At 38.5% G+C, this 23,990-nt stretch overlaps 1 long non-coding RNA gene across 1 annotated transcript in view; it reads right to left on the reverse strand.

The window, feature by feature from the left end:
• Positions 1-202: 202 nt before the first annotated feature.
• The window catches only part of LOC140682213 (uncharacterized), a 29,513-nt gene continuing 5,725 nt past the window's right edge, over positions 203-23,990 (reverse strand). The window contains exon 2 of the long non-coding RNA XR_012053533.1: positions 203-870. This is a non-coding gene — a long non-coding RNA (uncharacterized lncRNA). The remainder of the gene's footprint in view (positions 871-23,990) is intronic.

The following is a 23,990-nucleotide window of genomic DNA, read 5'->3' on the forward strand; positions in this document are numbered from 1 at the left end:
AAAACATTTTCAGTAACTTAATTTCACTTGACGTCTTTGAAGAACTTTCTCTTTTATCCATCAGGGGCAATTTTTTGAGAATGCTTTTATTCAAATGCAAAACATCCCAAACTAAGAGTACTCTTCTTTTAGCTGGAATTATTTGAATATTTGCAAATGCCCCAGAGCAAAAACAACAACAAAAAAAATCCCACACAAAGTAGGTATTTTAGAGTAATTTTTACTTAAAATAAAATAAATCTGTGGTGGGTTAGCCTTGGCTGACAGCCAAAATCCCACCCAGCTGCTCAGATGCTTCACTCAGAGGGGAAGAAAATAGGAAAAGCAAGAATAAGACGGTTCATGTGTTCAGATAAGGACAGGGACATCAATTACCTTTGTGTCAACCATGGAATAAATTGTCAATTAAAATAAGTATTAATTGCCAATGCAGGTACTAGTAAACAAAAATAATGTGCATACAAATTTGAAAATAACAATTCCCCTCCTTTTCCCAGGGTCAGCTTCCCATGTTCTCCTCAGACTCCTCCACCTGAGCAGTGCAGGCAGGCCAGGGGCTCACAGACTGAAACCAGCTGTTTCTGTCTGAGGTTTTCTCCTTCTCACATCTTTCCCCTGCTCCAGCGTGGGCTCTCCATTGAGAATGGCTGAAGTGGGTGCCTTGTCTGGCGCTAGGTACAACCTCCTCTTCTTCCTCCTCCTGCTGTTCTTCTGACCTCTCCTCTTCTGTTTCTGGCCCTTTTTGTTTTCTGTCTCTGTTTGGCACTGTCAGTCCCTTCTCACATGTGGGTCAGTTGGGGTTGTCTGGAATCAGCTGTGCTGGGCATGGAGCAGCTCCAGCCAGTCCTCACAGAGACCCCTCCTTGGCACCTGCATCCAGTACAAATCCAAAGGAAATATTTTCAATCAAACCTTAACGCTTGCCTGGTTATTCAAGAATTTGGCCCCTATGGTGTCTGTGCACCTTCAGGTAATTCCAGTGAAGGGCACCTGTAGCTGAAGGGGTGTGGAGGAGCCAGGACAGTCAGCCCACCAGCTTGTACCAGGAGCAGGTCTTGTAGGGAGCAAATTTAGAGGTCTCCCCAATGTAGTGTGCCATGGATCACGCTGTGGTACAGACTCAGAGTATCCAATCCAGGTTCCTTTGCAGGCTCAAAGTGCCCAACCCTGGCATCCTTGGCCCAGGCCAAGCCCTGGCACAGGTCTGGAGCAGGGCTGAGCTGGTCTGAGCATCTGCATGCCCGAGCAGGGCATGGGAATGGACACAGTCATGGATGTGGGCATGGCACAGGCACGGGATGTCTGTCCACACCAACTGCTTTGCTGTTGTGCTGCACCTCTGGCCATCCACAGATGTTTCCTACTCTTCTGAGAGCAAGAAACGTGCCACTATTTGATCTGGGATCTGTCAACTCCCCAGAGAATTCTGGCCAGTGTGCTACGATGCCTGCTTGCTGGACTAGATGCAATGAGCTCAACAGTATCAATCTAAAACCCAGTGAGGCAGAAGCCATATGACCAAAAAAAGATAAAAAATGCGAGTAGGTTTGACGCAGTAATTACCTCTCTGATAGCTCTTTCTAGGTAAGGTGAATTGATGAAGACAACTCAGTGAATTTTGCCTTTCTAATACTGTTTTCTGAAAAAAATTCACCACAGCTGTCAATCAGGTCATTTCCCCCTCGAACTAAATTAGCACCATTTACTTTAACAGTGTCTTTTGTAAAATGCTGAAAGGTGAACTATAATTTAATTCAACTTTGAGAATATTCTGGTGTGTTAAAAGTTCTAATATTTGTGTAATTTTATTTTTTTTTAAAAAGTGTTGGACATATGAGCTTCCCTTTCTCAACCATCAGGTCTGTAAACCAAAACCGAGCAAGCATTTTTTATTCTTTTTACTTTACAATTATAAGTGAATGATATTTTTTCTTTGATCACAGTTCCATAGATTTCATTTTCATTTTTCTGTGTAGCTGTAGATGTTGTATGCTTCATATAGTACTTCCCATACTTGGATATTTTGTTTTATTAGAACAGCAAATGCCTTTTGAAATAACACTTGTGTCTCTCCTGCATTGCCAATAAAATGCTGTAAGACTGAGTGATGCATAGGACCTTGCATAGACTTGTTACCACTACAGGCAGTTTTGCAAAGGAGCTATGGCAACATAAAGCTGAGTATTTCAAAGGTAGTTCTCAGAAAAATTACTTTTCTTCTTGAAATAGGAGCTACAAAATAGTGTGCTAAAGCAGGGTATGCTAGGAAGTGGTCAATGATTTCAAGGATGATTTTAAATTCCAGTTCATCAAGAAGGTTTAAATATTTTCATGGAAAGAGTGAAAACTCGGATTCCCATTCCTATCCTAAGAACATATTTTATCTAATATTAATCATAGTTTCTGCTTCAGGCAAAGACTCTACTGCTACCCTGTGTTTCATCTTTCAGTGCCCTGATCCCTTGGCTGAGGACTCATGCTCCCTAAGAAGCAGGGAGAAGCTTTTTTGGGAGTACTGTGCCTACTGTTCTCCACCTACCTGTCCCATAGCCCATGAGCTGGGTTTGACACAAAACTATGACAGCTGGCAAATGTTCTGTGTCACAAGCCAGACCCTCTCAGACTTACCTATAATCTACCCCTGTCAGAACTCAAAATGTCCCTCAGACATTTTTGGGTGTTCCTGGCCCAGGTCAGAAGCATTTGAGACCCTGGCAGCAAGTTGGAAACAGCTGTGATTTTGGATTTGAACCATGGAACGGTTTACCAACCTTGCAGGAAGAACAAGAAGTCACAAAAGTTCAGATGTTATAGTAGAAGTAGTCACAAAGTAAAGGGAAGAATTTTTGAGTGCTGTACAGGGGGGTTTTGGTTTTGTACATGGGGGTCAGAAGTTTAAGATGGAGGGATTTGGGCCTGCCCTGTCCTCCCTCTTTCTTCTTCCTTACCTCCATGTTCTTGGTGATGTTGGCACTCACAGATCGGTTTAGAGTAGAAAAGCACCATTTAATATAGGTAATAGGCATTGGGTAAAAACTGTAACCATGTAACACGTGATGTACCATATAAAAGATAGCACAGCCCTGGGCGGGGAGGGAAGAAGCAGTCGGGAGTCAGAGAGGATGTCAGGGTGTGTGTGTGCCTCTGCCTGAGCTGTGAGCAAACCACAGCAGCCAGAGAAGAAAATCTTTTAGATAACTTGCAATAAACAACCTTGAGACCAAACAACAGAACACTACTGAGCCTTTCTTTGGAAGCACGGGTTGGAGGAGAGATTTTTCCACCACACGGAGCCACCCCCGACCTAGAGGTGAGCGCCGGCTTACCCCAAGGGATGCTCTGAAATGTATGTGGCTTCCAGACCTGAAAATGCAACAGAGGATTCATGACTTTTTCAGTGTAGGAAGACACAGCTTTGAGAAAGTGAAAACAGGAAATAAGCATTTACTTACATTACTAGGTTTATAATAGATCAATAACCTTGAATTTATTTTCTTTATTATTATTTTAAGCACTTAAGGTTGTCTCAGGTCTGTTATTTTTCCTTTTACTAATATCAAGTGATCTGATCCCACAAAACAAACTGAACCATTATGATGAGGTGTGCATACAGTAGGTTTAAGTTCTCAAGTCTTCTGTGTCTGCCACATTCTTCCAGAGCCATCTGCATGCACAGATGATGGGTTTTATTAACTTGAGAGTGAATCAAAACCTGAGATTCCCTTGTCTTCATGCACAGAAGCAGAAACCTGTGACCCACTGGGGCAATGTGGTGAGCCCAGGTAGGATTTAGCAGTAGCACTGTGTTTCCTCCAGGTTCACATCTGGAGCCTGCTCAGCACGTCACAAACTGAGTCACTTAGGGTTTGAGATGGTGATGGTGTCATCACTAGTGAAGGATAAAAAAGACACCCATAGGTCAAACATGGCCTGCAAGTTGCTCCATGTGGCCGCTGCCTCCTGTGAGACAGGAAGAGGAACAGCTGCAGAGCTTTCCCTGCGCTCACTCCAGCTGCACCCACAGGCAGGATCCATGCTGGGTGCAGCTGGGAAGCAGAAGCATCTGCTGGCACAAGGACAAGCAAACCAGATAGTGGCTGATGGAAGAGAAGGGTGAGGCAGCTTGCTACCATGGTGCCGGGACAGGGATCTGCTGCCTGGTTGTTGGAATCTGAGGTATTGATGATTCCCAGATTGTAGAAAGTCTCTGTCTTTCAGCCCCGCTGCCAAAGAAGAAGCCATAATTCGTCTGTGCTGGTTTCAAGGTTGTTTATTCTGTTTATCTCTAACATGTTCTGCTGCCCTGCCGCAGCTCTGTCCTGCAGGGCAGCGTGTGGGGCTCTGCCCCCAGTGGGATGTTACAAACATTAAATACCAGAAACTACCTGTGCTGGATTTACAATAATGTGCCAATATCTGTCACCTACGTTGAACAGTGTGTCCCCAGCCTAAACCAACAGAAAAATGCCAACACTACAGTGAAACATGGAGGGCATGAAGAAGGAGAAAAAGGACAAGACACACCCAATTTCCTCCATCTTGTCCCCTTTGGAAACCTAATCTAGAATCCTAAAATTTTACTTTTGCACCCATGCCACAGTTAATTATTACTCATATCAAACACTCAGAGCTTGTAATTCATCCTGTGAGATTGAAAACTCTTTTCCATGGACAGAGATCACAGACAGTGTCTCTGGGGGCTTTGTCCAGGGGGGTTCCTGACCCCCTGCCAGGGTCCCAGACCTTCCAGGGCAGCCAGAGGGATGCCCTGGACTCCCACCCCTGGTCAGGTGTTTGAAGGTGTGCAGGGGGCCAGGAGGAGCAGGCAGGGCTCTGTGTTTCTGTGAACAGGATCAGGCATCCTTGTGGAGTGAAGGGGAGAAAAGGCACAGGCAGGGAGGTGAGGCAGGGCTCTCTGCAGCAGCAGGAGGAAGGAGCCCCACGGGCACACTGGGCACCAGCTGCAGGCTGGACCACCCTGGGCCCTATAAATTCTTGGTTTACTGAACTGCACAGCCTCCATCCTCAAGGGTCTGAGCTCTTCATTAAACCTCAGCTTAACCACTCTGGCCTCATCTGAGCTTTACATAACTGCTTGTGTGATTAAGAAAATTTGGTCAAGTCTCAGAGGTATCAAATAAACCTGAAAGTAGTTTAAATCTGTAACTTAAGAAGACTCTTCTTTCTGGTCTCTTGGTTAGAAAAAATAATGTATAAAGAAAATTTTTTTATTTTTTGCCTTTGTGAACAGTCAGATTTTATTCCACACCACTTTATCCACCATTTATCCACCATTTAATGAAACTTTTCATCAGACATACAAATTGGATAATGTCAGGCCTCCCTTTAAAAACTGAAATAAATGAGTGAGCCTTTGCTAGTGAGCAAACCTTTTCAATCAGCTTCTGTGTAGAAGAAGTTTTCAACATTAGGAACTGGATACCTCCCATTAACATGACTTAATGCAGCTGTGAAATGGTGCCAAACTTATGTAATACAATTATTATGTGGCGGCATCATGTAAAATAAACCAGGGCTACCACTGTAAGCTCTCATTTGTAACAATTCTAGTTTTAAAAGCTGATGAAGAACATCAGGCAATTCTGTGGTAAAAGGTAGATCTGGGAAAACTCAAGGAGTCCCATGAGGATAAATAAAAAATTGCAGTACAAGACATCTTATCAAATTTACAGCCTGTAGCATTTCTGTGTTGGTTCTTACTTTCCTAGAGAAAAATGGCAAAACATTCTTTTTCTCTGAAATTAAATAAACATGAATTCTCAATATCTGCTTGTCAGAAATCAGGCTGCAGAAACTTATTTTAGTGTCTTGATGACTATTCTGATTAAAACAATGAATAAAAGCTTGTAGATTTAAATAGGATAAACTTTCTATTGGTCTAATCTTCTGTACAAGGAGCAAAAAACCAGAGATGGTATTTTTTTAAATTATGGTGGGTTTTTTCTTACGAAATCCAGGAGTCCAGAGACTACATGTGTAAACAGATGATTCAGAACAAACTCACTTGATTATGACTTTACACAAAGATATGTGAATCCAGCCAGGACTTCAGAAATTATGTTTTAGACTACTGTAATTGTGTTAATCCACAGGATCTTTACCATGCAGGTCATTCCAAAGGCAATGACTAAGCTATGCAATGCTAAAATTTAAAGATATTAATTTATTTCTCACACATTAAAGTAATAAAAAAGATATACTCCTTCCCTTCCTGTTAGGTCATTTAAGATTTTATTATTTGTGACCATAATTTGGAAGCATTGCTTAAGGCAGACCCCTGCTGCTGAAACTAATCTTAATCCGTAACTGAGTGAAGTTTTAGCAGCTTTGTTCCTCCTTTCATTGTTTTCTGTGTCTTTCCTTGTAGACCTTGTGTCTACACTCTCTTAACTACCAAATATCACTTGAAAAGACAGATTAACTAATACTTGCAACTTTTTTTTTGTTTGATTTTCTTCCTTTTTTTTGACTCCTATTAAATAACACTGCTATCCAGAGAAAGTATAATTTTATTCTGTGGTTTTATCACTCATTATTAAGGCATCTAGAGCATTCCTCTTTCAAGACAGCATTTTCTCTCACTGAAACTTTTCACTGCTTTACTGGAGAAGTTCTTCACAGCACACTGTTTTCACTGCCCTCGTGTATTAAGAGGTAAAGATGTGAGAAAAAGTCATCTTGTCTTGAAATGTCATATCCTGGAACTTAATATTTTGCTCTTTTTCTACCCCCACTGTAGGATGAGCAAGATCACTTTGCTGTTAAACCTGGCAAATTCTTACATGACCCACTTAATTTTCAGGACACAATACAGGGATCTCCAGGGGTCAAAACCTGGGTAGCTCCTTTGTTGGGGCCAGATTGTTTCTGGAGCACTGGAATATTCCTAAAAAGACCACAGAACTTTTAGCTGAAAGGCAAAGCTTCTGGCTGTGGAGTTCTTTCTGCAGTCAGGCTGTCAAAAAAGGCTCTTTGTGCAAACCCTTGTGATTGAGCAGAGGTGATCTCATGGTTTGCTGCCAGGTCCTTTTCCACCACCCCCTGAGGCTGTGGAGTCCTGCCAGTCAACTTCTGCCATTTACAGACCACTGTGTGAGTCACTTCACTCCCTAAATAACTGGAACAGGATGCAGATTGATTTCTGCTGCATTACTGAGCTCCTGCAAGGAATGAGGTGCAGCAACCTGGGCAGGGACAGGGATTTTTTAATGGATAGGTGAAAGAAAAAGCTGGAGTTGAAGCAAGCTCACATCAGCATGGGATCTTTCACAATTGTTTGTGACAGAATTTAGGTGCTAATTTTCTCCTTTATCTGCTCAAAAAGAAGAAAAGAAAAAAGAAAGGAGAGAAAAAAAAAGAAAAAAGAAAAAAGAAAAAAGAAAAAAGAAAAAAAGGGAAAAAAAAGAAAAAAATAAATCAGAACATCCCCTCTCCCCACTAAAAAATCCCAAACAACACCTCACCAAAAAAAACCCAAAAAAAGAAAAAAAAAGAAAAAAAGAAAAAAAATACCCACATTGAGGAATCTGGGCTTTAATTCTCTGTAAGGTCTCTTGAAGCACAAAGTCTGTTATGTGTTTAGACAGAATTAAAATGAGATGCAGAAAAAGGGAGGGTTACCATGGGATTGTGTTTGCTGTTTCATCACCATCACCTGGTTGCATTTATTTTCCCATTTGAAGTCCATAGTGTATGAGTTCTGTAAATGTCAATTATTACAATTACTTCTCTATTTTAATTATCTTTGGTTTACATATTTGCATTTTTGTGAAATGTTACTATAATTATTTCCTGCAATCTGGCAACTTCTCACCACCCCAGCTGCACAGTTGCTGAAGATTCAAACTTGACAGGAAACCTGGCAGTTAATTTTGTCTATAGGGTGTCCTAAGTTGTCATAGAAATGGTGAGAGTTCTGGCCCTTAATATTTCACTGCAAATCCCATGATGATGATGATATGAGCACAGGGAACTGTGTTGTTCCAATGATCCCTAAAAACTGGAATGCTCCCAAGGGCCAAGGGCAGCCAGGTGCATCTTAGAATTTGTCAGGAAACACTGGTAGAAGGTGTTGACTCACAAGTTTTGATGGCCTCAGTTTCTGGTATTTGTAAGAAAAATCAGTTGTCCTTCAGAGACGAGACTTCTCTAGGCATAGAGGAAATGTGATGCATTAAATCTCAGGAGAAAGAAATTTTAGAAACCATTGCTGGTTTACTGGAATAAACTTCTGAAATTCTGAACTATGGAAGTTTGTTTAGAAGATACAGTAATTGGTACTCCTTTTTTAGAATACTTTTTTATTAATTTTCAAATTTTAATTCACAAAACACACTCCTGGTCATACTCATTGCACTATGTTTGTGCTAATCAAAATAAAATATTGGGGGCTATGTTGCATATATGCTGCAGTTGAAGGAAAATCAAAATTGTTACTGTATACTGAGAATTTGGACCCTCAGAACAACCTTGTCACAGATTTTGAGAAAATGATTTTTATGTAGTCCACATATATTCTACTTACTTACTGTTCTGAAGTAAATTTCGTTACAGAAAATATATCAGTTTAAGTATTTGTTATTGATAAGGGAAAATCTATGGTATTTATAAGGTTATATTTGACTTAAATTTTGTTTTGGCAAACAACATGGGAAGTGCCTCAGATTTCAAACTGCTCTCCAAGGTGACAAGCTGGAGACATTCTTTACCCAAACAGTCTCTTGGTTCACATCCATGGACACAACTTAATTAAAAAAATTTAGATTAATGGTCTTCCATAGATCTTTGACAGACCATCCGTGGACCAAGCTACACCTGCTATGTTTCCATTTGCTCTTAGACTGTTTGATTATCTAAGTGAACTTCAAAAAATACACCTGAATTCTCCCATTTCCATGTCTACCACTCCTTGAATGGTGACTTTAAAATAAAATTAGTTCTTGGGAGACCTCCTAGACTCTAATGCTCTACAGCAGCTGTGGACTCAACCTTGACAAACGTTATGTGGAAGTACAAGTTTGGTGTAATGATCACACAGAGGCAAATACAAATAATTGACAGAAATCAATAGGCGAAACTATGTTTTTACATGGAAGTCTCCCAGCCCAAAACACACACTTTTGAAATCAATATTTTTATTATGAATTTACTGATTGTTCCATGGCTAGCCTGATACAAAAACTTAGGATTGGGATTTCAGAGGGTTTATATGTTGTATCACTTGCCATACAATAAAGTTGAGGCATCTCTTCTTAAGCAATAAGAGTAAGAAATCAGAACAGGTAAATCAAGCCTCTAAATATTCAAAACTAAAGCTTATTTGTAAACACTCTAAACACCTAAATTGAGAAGGAAGCATTGGCATAATTACAAAAAGAATGGCATGCACAACTAAGTCTTTAAATAACTGCAGGAAGAATGTTATCCACAACTAATACTTTAATGCTCCTTTGTAATCCAGATTTTTTATTGTTAGGATAATTTAAGAGAATAAAATAGATATTTATCTATTCAACAAAAGAAATATCAGACTTGATACCTCATCCTTTTGTAATACATACTAAATTGCTTCTGCAAATGTTTTCATACAATAATATCAGAAACCAAATTAAGAAAAATTGAATTGTAGATCAATATAAATTGTATTTGCAAGATATGATTTAACAGATTAGAAATGCAGTTAAAAGACTGTTACAGAACAATGATAAATCCAGGAGGACAAAACCCAGTTTCCATTAAATGGGGAATTGCTACATGAGGTAGATAAAGATTTGGAAGTTAAAATCATGCATCAATAACTGAACAGGCCTGTCAATGTTTGGATAGAAGAGCTGTAAGAAAAGCCCATTTGCTGCAGGAAATTTAAGTCACTGACCCTCTGAGACACCACGAGAACAAAATCATACCACTGGGTTAGGGAGGATGCCATGGAGCTGTGATTTGTCAGCATTCACAGATGTTATTGAAAATACTATTGATTTGTGTGCTGGGTTTATTTTTTCTTTAGCAGCCAAGTGTGTTAATTCCGGTTTCCTGCATAATTTCAAACAGCTGGTTATATTGAAGGCTATATAAAATAAAAGATGTGACTCATTTTATCCTAAAATATTGACTTTTTTCTGCCTTATTTGAAAATTGTAATTGTCAAGTCAAATCAAGTTAGGCAGACTGATCTTATCGCTCCTTTAAGAAAATTTTTTCATCCATTTTCTGCACAAAGAAAAGCAAAGTTGTTCTAACATGCTTTTTTTTTCTTTTAATATATAAAAGGAAAATAGAATATTTTTAAAACTCTAGAATTCTTGTCATATGGAATTAGAAGCTAGATAGAAAGATAGAGTGGCTTTCATCAGAGATTTGCCTTACCTGTAAAAGTCTACTCAAACTTGGTACCTCTTTGGAAATCACTGTGCATGCTTGTTAAATGTTATAACAGTGACATATTCCCAAAAGTTGCCATCTACCCTGTCAGTGCTCCTGCTGGGGCCAAGAATGACTTTGGATTGTCTCCTAAGAAACTTCAGTCATACCTGGTGCAACCAATGTCTGAAATTTGAGTCTGTTCTGGTGGTCTCAGTGACATCCTGGTAAGGACTCAAGGAAAACTCCCAGATCCAAATGCAGGGAAGATCCAGTCTAGCAGGAGGATGAGAGGAAGGATCCCAGGGTCAAGCAGGGAGAAAGAGAGATGGTAATGGCAGTCCTGTCTGGAAAGGACTGTGATTTAAAGGGAGCAATGGGAGGGGAGTGGGGGTCTGCAAGGCTGCTCGTGATGGGACAAAGCACAGTGAGAGGTGATAAAGCCCCAAAGGGAAAGTCTGGGACTGGAGGCTACAAAGAGCATGGGGAAGGGAAGAGCAAGAGAGAAAGTGAATGAGAAAGCAGAGATGGAAAGAACCTTATGAAACAAGCTTATTGTGTGACCTCGAGGTCAGGAAAACTCCACACACACTGAATCAGTTCCTGCAGCTTTAATGAACTCGATACTGGAGGGGAGACCATAAGCACCAAATCTAATCTTAGCCTCTTTGTTTCAGAGCCTGGCACTCTAATCCCATTGGGATATCTGCACCATCATTTACACAGATCTGCCTTTCTTCTCCTAAGACCTCCTCTCAGAGGCTGACCTACCTCTTTCCTGGTCTTGAATGATTCATCCTCCCCAGGAATTTTTCTACTTTTTGTCTATAAATCTCCCAGCAGACCCAGCTCCAAGTCAGATGTTCCATCTCACAACCTTTACACTCTTTTGTATTTATTTGTGAAAACAGTGCTGGTGCTGAAACAGGCAACTCTTGGATATCCATACAGCTCCTCGTGGCTTTATATTCAAACCAGTCTATTTTGCTGTGGACCAAAAAACTCAAAACACACAAAAATCTATCAAAAAATGACTACTAGCAAATGCATCTAAATTATCCTTAAAAGCAACACAGATAAATGTTCCTTTAAAGGCAGAAGGAGTACCTATACACTACTCAAAGCACCTTCCAGAATTTAAGCATATAACTAACTACTACCTACTGTAAATTCTTACTCAGGTAGCATATTCCCTTTAGAAAGCCAGACAGATGGAACAAACTGATGGCAATTTTATTTTCTTTCTTGTTTTTTTTTTCTTTTTCTTTTTTCAGTTCTGAGGAGAAGGGAAAACACACAGAGAAAAAGCAAAAATTCTAGATTGGTTATGGCTGTTTAGGCAAGAAGTGCAAATAATAAGACACAGAAATGGGAATTCCTCAATTTTGAGCAGAATTGTGAACAAGACCACTGACTTCTCTACGCCTCTTTTTCTCTACCAACATTGTTCTTTCTGCCTTCATTTAGCTGTGTGGAAAGCAGAGGTGTACTTGGGATGCATTTGTAAGTAGATATCTTGTATATGTCTGAAACAAAAGAGAGAGTGACTCTCAGCCTGTGGTGCCAACCTCTCCCTGCTTGTGTTGACTGAGATTTAAGAAGGAACTTAGCAGCAAACTTTGGAAACATTTACAGCAACTTCATGGAAGTGAAAAAAAATCACTTCTGATAATCTTGCAGAAGAGGTGAGGACTGATGGCACAGGAAAAAAAAATAAGACTGCAGGAGTTACTTTACTTGGCAAATGGGTACCCTTCAATCAAAACGCGTCTCATTCTGTCTCACCAAATGTCAGATAACCGACTGAGAAGTACAAGTGAAGCCTAGAGAATGGAGCAGTTTGCCTCAGAAAACAGTGACTGAGAGGAATTTCGGGGTCACAGTAGATATATGACTCGAAAAGGCTTTTTTCAGAGCTGTGGGAAAAGGGTTAATGCCATCCATGCGTGGATAAACACGGGAGGAGAGGGAGGTGAGCTTACCTCTGCGTGGTTGTTATTGCAATGCTCTGTGCTGCTCTGGCCTCTGTACTTTTAAAGGATGTTGGCGAGGGTGTTAAAAAGAGCCATAAAAAGTATTTAAGGGCTGGAGATGTAATGACTTACAGCGAAAAATTTAAAGCACTCATTTTGTTAGGCTTATAAAAAGAAAGATTGAAAGGTGATTTGATAATGGTTTATAACCATATGCATAGGGAAAAAAACACCAGGGAACAAAGGATTCTTTAATCTGCTGTAGGAAAAAAGAAATGTAGAAGGAATTGATGACTGCAAGCTGAAACTGAAAATAAAAAAATACTATATATATTTTTAGCTGGAAAGATAAAAATTAATGAAAATTACCAGTGAAAATGGTGAACACTCTACCTTCTGCTGATTTTTTTATCAAGACTGGAATCTCCTTCAAAGGCTGGCTGTAACTGAAGAAAATATTTTTAATTATGTTACTGTAAGGAGAAAAATAGAAAAAAAAGAGGGTCCTCATCAACTTCCAGTATTTTAATTTGTTGTATTTTTTTTAAAAGCAGCTTGGTAGCTTGCTTGAGCCTTAGGATCATTGGTCACTAGTGAATAGACAATGCTGAGGGTTAACGTCCAAGTCAACTGGCTACAGACTTGAATTTAGCTCTGCAGAACAAACTGGGTAAGAAAATTATTTGTACAGAACTGGATATCAGCAAAAGTTTGTCACCACATTTATAAAACTTGTCATAAGATATGCAGCAAATAACATCTCCCTCCCCAAAATTTAGTTTGGAAGAGTTTGACCCCAGCAGTCCAAAAAGCAAGAGACAAAATGGCATTTAGACTGAGCATTTCGTTATGGAGTTCATGAAGTTGAAGGACACTGAACTAAAATATCAGGGGGAAAATTCATAAAAGAAAACTCCTTAATATTTGAAAATAATTCCATGGGCATTTTGATCTGACTTTGAATTTTACTTGCTAGTTTGCTTGTTTTCACCTTTCCCTTTTTGCTTCCTTTCTTCCCCATTTTTCTGGGTATTTCTCTGTCCCACACAAGGAAACCAGGCTGTAGTAGGTTCCTTACAGAGCCTGCCCCTGTTACAGCTCCTGTTCCCCAGGCTCTCTGTGCTGACTGACAGCACCTCACCTTGCTGTTGACACTGGAGGAGACCCTGGTGCTTGTTATTCTCCTGTAAGAGTGAGCAAATAATTCATAATGAATTGCTGATTGGGTTACTGTCACTCCCTCCTCCCTGTTTGTGAGTTATTTATGATTCTCATAAATACACTTGTTGAATAGTTCCTATTAACTATCCCGGCCAGCATCTCATTTCAGGGCACTTCACTGCAAGGCTCCGACGTGTGACATTTGAGCTGTGCTATCTGGTTTAAAGTAAGGATTTCCAGTATCCTTTCCCATCAGATGACTGAATTCCTGGGGCTCACTTTTCTTAACAGCATAGGATAATCTATCAAAGGAAAGCAAGACTCCTCCTGTCACACACACCATGATCTCTGACAATTATTGTCACCTTTCCCTGTCCTAGGTGTAAATTGGAGACAACACTTTCCTACTCAGCTTTCAAGCAGGTATTTTTGTTATAGAGTAACATTCTGTTTCTAAGCAGTGTGTTAAATGAAGCTTTTTAAGCTCTAGAAAATGATACCAGTTTTTTTTGTTTTTTGTTTTTTTTTTTTTTTTTTTTGTTTTTTTTTCATTCTGAGCTCCTCCTGATGTTTCCTTGGATCTCCAGGTCCTTTTTCACCTAGCACCAGAGGAGGTGCTGCCACCTTGCCTGTTTCTTGCTGTAGTCACAATTGTTTTCCAATGCAGGAAAACGGGCTCAGACTCTATCATAAACAAATGACATGGAATTGTGCCCATAACATACTCTTCCAAAAAGGAACAGAATATCTCTGTGGTTTCTGAACCCTGGGCCAGATTTTACCATGAGAATGACTGTGTAGTGCATTTATAGTGACCACAGTGTCACTGGTCATGTATCACTGATATCAGGGCACCTGAGAGCCTGAGGAACAACCAGAGCTGTAATACTTCCTCTGATGAAACTAGTAAATAGACCACCACCATTTTTCTTCCCTGTTCTTCAGCCTGCAAGGAAAATGTGAGCTTGGCAAAAAAAGCACAGGAAAAGGATTTATTCTCATAGGTTTTTCCTTCAGATTCATTGCAGTAATCACACGGTCCATTCTTGCCACAATTTATGCTTTGTATGATGGTTTCAGTCCTACATTTCCTGTTTTTATTCTTAAACATCACCTGCTGACTATGGTGGTGGGAGGGAAGACAAATATGTGTCAGACTCAAGGTGATATTTGGAGTTGTATAGAGGTGGAAAATGGAACATTTTGAAGAAAAATAGGAAAAAAAATATTCCAAAAGGCAAGTGGAAGTTTTCAACAATTCCCAGCAGTTCTGGAGGTGAGGAAGTTACTATTTTATTTTTTTTTTAACAAGGAAATGAATTGCTTATTTATTGGTTCTGAACATCCAGGTAATAAGCACAAAGAACTGGAAATTCTCCTTGTAGAGAGGTGATCTGTTCTAACTCGCTATGCTGAAAGACAGTGAGAAGGGCTATATGGTTGTAATGGGAAAAAAACCCCAAAAAATACTGGCCACAATGTTTTTTTAGGAAGAACAAGTCAGAGAAAGTCTCCTTAGCTAGGAAACTAATCTCGTTCAGAACTAGAGGATGAGGAACATACATAAATCAGTGCCCAGTCCGGAAAGGTGAGGGGTGGCTGCTTGTTACAGATAAAAATTAAACTAGCAAAGAAAATGAGCTAAAGCTTCAGCAGTTGTATGAACAGAACCAAGTGCTGTTACAAATTAAACTGTGGTGGGATGAACATGAATAGTTATTTCAGATAATTTAAGATAGTTTCATTTAATAAGTTGCTACATTAAGATTAACTAACCTCCTGTTCATCATGACAATGGACAAAGGTGAATTGATCCTCACACTGAAATTACAATAGTTGCCCAAAACCTGCCCAGTTCTAGCTTGATAAAGCTAGATGTTTATTGATTCAATAAACATGAATAGAGGCCTTATTTTTTTTAACTTTCATACTTAATTTGACAACTGAACTATCCAAATTTTAAAGATGTTATAAGTAAGGATCGAGAGGAAAAAGAAAGAAGAAAACCTCAACAAATGAAAGAAAGGAATAGATATTTGCCCAGTAATTAGAAAGTAGCTTCTCTGCAAAGATATAGGCTACCCTAAAGAGTGCTTGTCTTCATACAATTTAACCATTTGTTGTTCCTCATATATTTACCAAAGGTACTGTTTGCAAAATGAGTCATAACGACTTTCCTATTAAAGTCACTTAGTTTCCATCACTTTTTATACCAACTTTAGACTTCTCATAACTCAGATAATAATTTACATATTATTAGATTAATAAATACTGAGTTCTTATATTATTCTTGCTATTTTCCCTGAAGGTTTTCTATATTATTAATTATTTTGGACCATGGCAGATATTGCTGGGCTGTTTCCAGAAAAGAGAGAATCTAGTAAAATGAATAGTTTCTCTAAATGTACTGTCTGAGCACATTCAGTACAGTCACTTGAGATTTTACCTGCTAAACTATCCTATGCTTAATATTAATGTGGGGAAATAATATTTGGAGGATTCTCTCATTTTTTACCTCTATTTGTTGATTGCAGGACACAGCCTAGACAAACTGACCTAAAACTAGGTTTCTGAAAGATGCTTTTAGCAATTTTCCCCTCCAATAACAATTGCAATAAAAACAATTTTAACATATTATTAAGGTCTTAGTATGAAGCACTTAAAGACTAGAAAGTAATAATACAAAATTCTGGTGAAAGTTTCTGGTATTATGACATAAATTATATGACACAGTCTAAATTGAATGGTCACATTTTCATTTGTCCTCTATTAATTCTGTTTGTATCTGCATTTACATAATGAGCAATAATTCAAGATCTCTTTTATCATTAGTGCCCAATACATGTCTCTAGGATTTATTTACTGTACTCTGATAAAAATCCTTTTTTGAAATCAGAAATGTTAATTGCCCTGTGTAGTTTTTATGATCTGATCTTTAACTTACAACACATGTTTACAGATGGAAATAGCATCAGAATTCAGAGGTTAGGAATAAAAGTATTCTCTAATTTTAGAATAGAAAAATTATACCCTATTGTGTGGGTGGTGTTGTGTTAACTACAAAATCAGTTGCAGCACACAGAGCTATGCCTGACTCCTCTCAGTACTATCAGTGGTGCTTATATACCTGTGCTCTGTCACCTTCCAGGAGGACTCTCTCCATGTAAGATTTAGGTCAGTTTAATGCTACTGAGAAATACTTGCACTCTCACACGGCTCAGAAAATGAAGTTTTATGCAAATGAATGGGAATCAGATTGCAGTCAAAGTCTTCAGACGAAATTTATTAGTCTCTGGCACATCAATCAATGCTGTGCAAAAAAGATATGTATCAGACTGAACCTTTCATAAAGCATGAAATTTACAGTACCTATTACACCCTTATGCATAAACTTAAATGTGAATTGTGAATGTTTGCAATTATCTAGGAAATGGCCTGCTCTTATAATTATTAAAGCAAATGTATAAACCCTGCATGAGAGAAAACACGGTTTTACTGCTATTAAGAGACAATTTAATGTATGAAATCACATTAACATGCTCAAAAGATGGCTTTCAATCATTCACATGAATATTACAAGCCTGTTGTATGAAACTTCAAAAAAAGGATAGGTGATTTTTCAGGATGAGCCTTAATGAGTATATCACTTACACATTGCAAGTAGAGAAGAAGAGCTATCCTACTGTCCTGAGAAACTACTAACTGTACAAACTTCTGCCATCTATGAAGGAGTGAATTTACTTCTATAAAGGTGATACAAAAATTTGTTTGACTAACAATGGCAATTTTCCAAATCTCATTACTTCATATTGCTCAGATGTTTCTCTCCCACTTCAGCAGCTGAAGTCTGGAAAGAAAGGGAGGGGAAAGAGTTTTGTTCCTGGAGCCTCTCGCACACTCTGCAACAGAATGAGAGGTGACTTAGACTCCCAGCTTCCTCTGCCTGGGCAAGCTCAAACCAGTGGCCAGGCTGGCCAAACCACAGCATACCTGAAGGGGAGAGTGCAAACACAAGAGTTCAGACCTGCCTGAAAATGTCTGGGCTTATGTATCTGTCTTTCTTCAGATGCCTCTCCCACAACCACAGCCATCTTCCATCAGTTTAATCAAGACAACTTCTCTTTGAGGGTGAATATTTTGAAATTTTCACATACTTCATCCTCAAAGAGAAGTTTAGAAAACTTCCCAGACCCATTTCCTCTTTCCATGTGCCCTCCTGCCATGTAGCTCCATGACTATTCTAGTTGGTACAATATTTACAGTTTTTTCCGTGACTCTAAGGCTCATGCTTGATTTTTGGCAACGTGCTTCCAAGCCTAGAAATAGCAACAGCAGGAAAATCTACTTCCAATTGCATAGACCAGATCCTGAATTTTGAGGATTAGCTAGCTGATTGTGTATTTTCACTAGAATGTTGCTTCTGTAAAAGTGACACATTTTCTTGGTTCAAGAGAACCTGAAAATTCATCGGAAGGTATCCAGAAGGTGAATGTGAAAAACCAGAGACCTCCTATAATTGAACATATTTCATATTGTCTTTTCTGTAAATACTTTGCCTTTTTCATTATGGATTATTTAATGTCTGTCAAAAGTCAAGAGCCAGTTGTGCTGTAGCTGTATTTCCAACTGCCTGATAAATATGAAATCCAGTTTAATTTATGAGAGGACAGGTAAGTGCGGGACCTTGGTATAGAAGATACATGAATGACCAAGGTCAAAACCAGTAATAGACTTTTGTGTTTAGAGCTTAAAAAAATAACTCATAATCAGTAGAGATAGGTGAGGAAATGGAGGTCAAATACTGGTAGAAATATTGAAGCAGCAAGTGCAGATGTTATTCAAACTGACAAAGTAAATATTATTTCAGTGAATGGTATTCATCTTTTTTTTTCTAGTTCCCATTTGTGATATGCAATAAAATCTTACCAGCCTGAACTAAAACTGCTTATCTGTTGAGAAAAGTGAGGGAACAGCATTCATTTAAGACTCCTGCCGACACAACCTGAGAGGGAAATCTCATTTGTGTAGACAGGCCCTACCATGGGAAAATAACACCCAACGTTCAGTTTTCATTGTTGCATAAACATGGTTAGATTTCAGCTTCCATTTTCTACTTGAATTATTGTCTACATATCCACCCATAAAAAATTAAAATTATTTCCAAATAATTAAAAACAAACTCTTTCTGTGCTAGGGGCTTCCATACTCTCATATTCTCTAAACTTTAATTATTAAATGTCTATTTGAAAGAAATTTTCATTAGAAGGGAACCTCAGAGACTATCTTCCTCTGAAGATAGGGGTATGCTCCCCTTCAGGTATGCTGTGGTTTGGCCAGCCTGGCCACTGGTTTGAGCTTGCCCAGGCAGAGGAAGCTGGGAGTCTAAGTCACCTCTCATTCTGTTGCAGAGTGTGCGAGAGGCTCCAGGAACAAATTTTCTAGTGGTGTGAGATGGTATAGTTTAGATTCAATCATGTTCATGAAAGAAGAGGTACATGCCTTGCAAAAGAAAATAGAATCAAGATTATTTGTTTAAATTGTTTTCTTGACAAGTACATTGAATAAAGAGCTTCAAATTTGTAGGAAGCCATTCTCAACCAGGAGTTGGTGTCTCTATCAAGCTGGACATTTATGATCTGTGGCATAAGACAAGATCTCAGGAGAAAGACAAACCCTCAAGCCCAAGTCTAAGTGTAACAGTTTATGAAAAGAGCAAGGTGGAGCAACATAGAGCAAAATCTATCTTTAGTCAGAAAAATATATGGAAAGATAAAGGGTTTTTGAAGTGTTGACTGAGGTGCAGACAGACATGCACAAGGATGAAGGGGTGCTGAAAGTGGTGCTCTGTCACGCAAAGCAGAGTAGAGTCAAGAGAAGAGTATGAACAAAGGTAGAATTAATACACTCACCTGGACATATTGCATAGGGACTACAAATATTGGAAGATCATTGAAAAATATAGAACAAGAAACCCAGAAAACTACAAGACAGAGAATAGAGCAATAAGGCTCACTAACCATCTGTATGTCGTCAGCTGCATGGCTGATATTCCCATAAAGAATGTGCTCAACAAAATGTTTATAAAGGGAGCTTCTCATTTATGCTTAAATAGCATAGAGAAAGATTTAGAATTGATATAATGTCAAAATGTTTTTTCCTGGTATATTGCCTTATAAATTTTGGTGGAGATCTAGTACAAACATTAATTTCAAACACATAAATTTTATGTGGTGAGTTCCAACAATAGAAAGAAAAGCTGCACTGCCTGATGAATGGCAGCCCACTCTCTTCAGATTCTTGGTCACACAATGCAAAAAAAAAAAACCCCAAACCAACATTTACTGACCTGAATTACAATGAAAATATTCTCTCCACTATGCAACTCTAACTACATTAAGCATAGTATCCCTTAATCAAAGATCAAAACAATGAAATCAGTCAATCAAATATTAATTGAGGAGAAGGATGTGAATTACTTTGCTTGCACTCAGTGCTTTAAAAGCAGATACAAACTGTATACCACCAATATGGAAGTCTAATATAATTGAATTTAGCAGTCCTATTCTTGTATCCAAAATGCTGGTAAGGTAATACAAAAATCAGACCCAAATTTATTAGATTTATTAAAGTAATATCCTTACTTGAGCTTAGAATATAGAGTGCATTGTGGCTCAGTGGGACTTCTGGGACTACTCTACTGCTGGTAGTTTTTTAAATAAGGAAAATCAGAGGCACTAGAACTTGGAAAAAAGGAGCCCAGCTCAGACAAGCACAGAACACCAGTCCAACAAGCTGTGGCAGGACAGTTGACATCAGAAGGAAATGCTTTGTTTCATTTTGTCCTGGAGTTTGTGAAAAGCAACGTGTATAATCAGTGGATTTATACTGATTAGTAATGGATTCAAATGTACAGAAATGTGCAGGCTACCAACTCTACCCCTCAAAAATTAATGATAAGATTCACAGAAGTCCACAAACTTATTTGAGTGATGACTTGTATGGAGAAGAGAATCATGATGGTGTTTTAAGTGCACATGTACTTTCTTTTGACTGCTTTCTAAAGTATCCAAAACATTTTCAGGATACTTGGCAGTAGAAAAGTATTGTGCTGTTTTTGATTGGTATATTTAAACAATAAGTTTCTCTCCTAAATCACAGAAGTTAGGAAGGGTAAGGTATAATACAGAATGGAGACTATCATCAATAAGATCACAACTTATACTCTCAGTGAAATTAGATCAAAACAGAATAATAAAACAATACAGTCAGATTCAGGAGTCATTTGGTCCTGCTCCACCATTTCAGGCAAAGTCATCTTCAATAAATAATTGATTACATTTTTGGAGACAAGATCTTCCTAAGAAAACTCTGTATTCAGTGTAGGAAAAAGAGAGTGCAAACATGAGAGAGGACCCTTCTTTCAGTCAAAATAGGTCTTGCTTGACCCACTTGTCTCTAGAAGGTCTATTGCAAATTAGAGCTTAGTCCCTAAATGCCTAAAACAAATCTTTGTGAATGCTTCCTCATATTCCTAACACTGAGTATTTCAGAAAAAGGTAGTTTTCAAGCTATTTATTGTTCTCATCTCTTAAAAACAAACAAAAAAATCCACAAAAAACCTTATTCTGAAATGAAAAGGTTTTTTTAAAATAAACTAATTTCATTACTAGTTTCATATCTCCAAGCTCCAAATTGTAGAATATTCTAATATTCAAGTAAAGACAATTAAAGGAAATTTGTGGCCTCCTTAATTTTTTGTAAGACTGCACTGTACAGTGGTTCCATGTACCAGGAATTCCAGAGAAGATATGTCAAGTGGGGAAAACAAACTAGTATGGATATTATAGGTTAAGATGCTGATGACAGGTACAGTTAAAGTGTTTCCAGTGGAATTTATGGTAGCAGTAGTCCAGAAGCTGTAAAAATTCTTAGGGGATATGAATGGAAATCACACAGCTGGCTCCTTCCAAACGGAGAAACGCAGAAATAATAACCCTAAGAGCGGATTCAATTACTACTTTTAAGATATCTCTTATTGCTGTGCATTTTTTCATGTCCCTGGACAACAATATTAATGTTGTTCCCCCTGAGCCACACTTAGTGGAGCACCATTAACCTCCTTGTATCCCGGGAATCTGATCCCTTGCTGGCTGGCAGAGAGCAGAGCACACACACATGCACGTGTACACACAGACGCTCTCACAAGGCTGTTCAAACAATGTGGGCAAAGTCTAAAATTTTTACAGAGGCAGACATTTGTGCTCAGCTGGAAGCCAATAGATCTAATGCTGCCATCAAGTACACAAAGTGCATTTAATAAATCTTCAGTTTTCAAATTAATTTCAGGCTGCGCTGCATGCTCTTGCATCTACCACTCTCTTATGTACCTGGGTTTTAATTGTTTCTTTCTTTGACATAATGAATGCCAGAATGTAACCCTGAAGCACTCATTTTGCATCATAAATCACAATATCTTTTTAAAAAGGGAAGATAATTACAACAAAATAGCAGTTCAAAACTCCTTGGAATTTATTTCTTACCTTTGACAAATAGCAGAGAAAATAATTGCCTAAAGACAATGTCTAACATTGATTTAAATGACTTGTTATGCACACATAGTGTATTCTGTGAAAACAACCTTCTTTCCAAGAGATAAAACCAAAAGCAACAAAAAAAAAAATCCCCACAAAACACGAGAACTCTTCAAGCTCCTGACAAATTAATTTGTTGAGGGCAAAACACTGCACATTTATTATTCCTTGTCTATTTCTTAAAAGCCTGTGTGTCACATCTCTTCTACCCTCTGTATATATATCTGTGCTGCAGTTTATTTTAAAGAATGCTTCATTTTTTTTCAGCCTGCTTTCTTATTGCTGCTTTTATTTTTCATAGGGGTTGTCTTTCCCTGGCTTTTTTCCTCTGTAACTCTTTTTGTTTTGAGGAAGATGCAACAAGATGATATGGTTCTATGAATCATTGTGTTCTGGTACTGGTTTGTTTGTTTACTCTCTGGTGTGGAATCTGTCTTTACAGATTCTGCTGATTTTGCTGAAAGCTGTTTGAGGTCATATCAAGTTAAACTCAAATGTACAATGATCTCTTACAATTGCTGTCCAAGACAGTGGAATATTATTTGAATCATACAATAGCCATCAGGTGGTACAAGATTCCCCACTATGAATGGCCAAGAAGTGTTGTCTTGTTCTTATTTTAAAGGAATGTGAGGGAAAACAAAGCAAAATTATCACTTCCAAGATTTCTAGATTGAAGATTGTTCAGGTTTGTCTCTACAAGTTGCAGTTTCTTTTGTAATTACTTCTGCTGTTACTTTTAGACAACTATGAATATATACCCTGCATTATATAGTCAAGTTGTTTTGCCTTTTTTTTTCTGCTGTTCTTCATCCCCAGTCCTTTCTCTCCAGTTTTCAGATCCCCCATACAGTGCCTGTTTCTCTAGGCTAGCAGCTCCATTAAAATCACTGAGGTTTGTACCTCCAAGGAGTCTGGGCAAACATTGCTTTACAGGGCCAAGGTTTACAAGGAAATAGCTCTTTAGTGGCTCATCTAGAGCTAGCAGAAAGCAGCTGCAACTTAATCTTAAAGGTCTCCAGATACTATTGAAGTAGAAATGACATAAAGGATGGAAAGAGCATACACAAAATAGGTAAGAATGTCCACCTGCTACTTCCCCGAAGAGGGATGTGAGCTCAGGGATCTGAACATAATTCTGTTCTCTTCCAAATGTTCTTTTTGCTTTCTTCCCCACTATAAACCTCTCCTTGAGCTCTTTTGTGGATTTGATCTTTAGTTGCAACCAACTGCATTCATGCAATCAACACCTTTTTCCTCTTCCACCCTTCAGTACATTGAATTTCCAATGGCAGATCCACCATACTCAAGAAATGGTATTCAAGCTACAAAATAAAGAACATCTAGTATTCTCTAGCGTGTCAAGGTTTCACAAAATACTCTCAGATATTTAATTGTAGTTTTTTTTTTTTTTTTTTTTTTTTTCAGAGAGGAAAACTGTAAGTGCCAATTAATAAGACAAGAGGCGATGGGTAGAAACGGATACACAGGAAGTTCCACCTGAACATGAGGAGGAGCCTCTTCACTGTGCAGTGACCAAACACTGGAACAGATCCCCCAGAGAAGCTGTGGAGGCCTCCCTCAGTGGAGATATTCCAGAACCATCTGGACACAATCCCGTGCCACGTCCTCTGGGATGACTCTGCCTGAGCAAGGAGGTTGGACCCGATGACCAATTGTGATCCTTTCCAAGCTGGCTCACTCTGTGATTCTGAGACAGCAACACAATAAAATACCTCTAAGAATTACACTTAGGTTTATGGCTCATTAACCCAGTAGATTTACTTAATGAATTTACAACTGGTCTATAAATTCTCTATGAACTAATACTGATTAAAATATTGTCTCAAAATGTACACTATTATTCCTTTTAAACTTTACATGT

This window comes from Taeniopygia guttata, chromosome 1 (assembly GCF_048771995.1).
Source record: "Taeniopygia guttata chromosome 1, bTaeGut7.mat, whole genome shotgun sequence".
NCBI lineage: Eukaryota > Metazoa > Chordata > Aves > Passeriformes > Estrildidae > Taeniopygia > Taeniopygia guttata.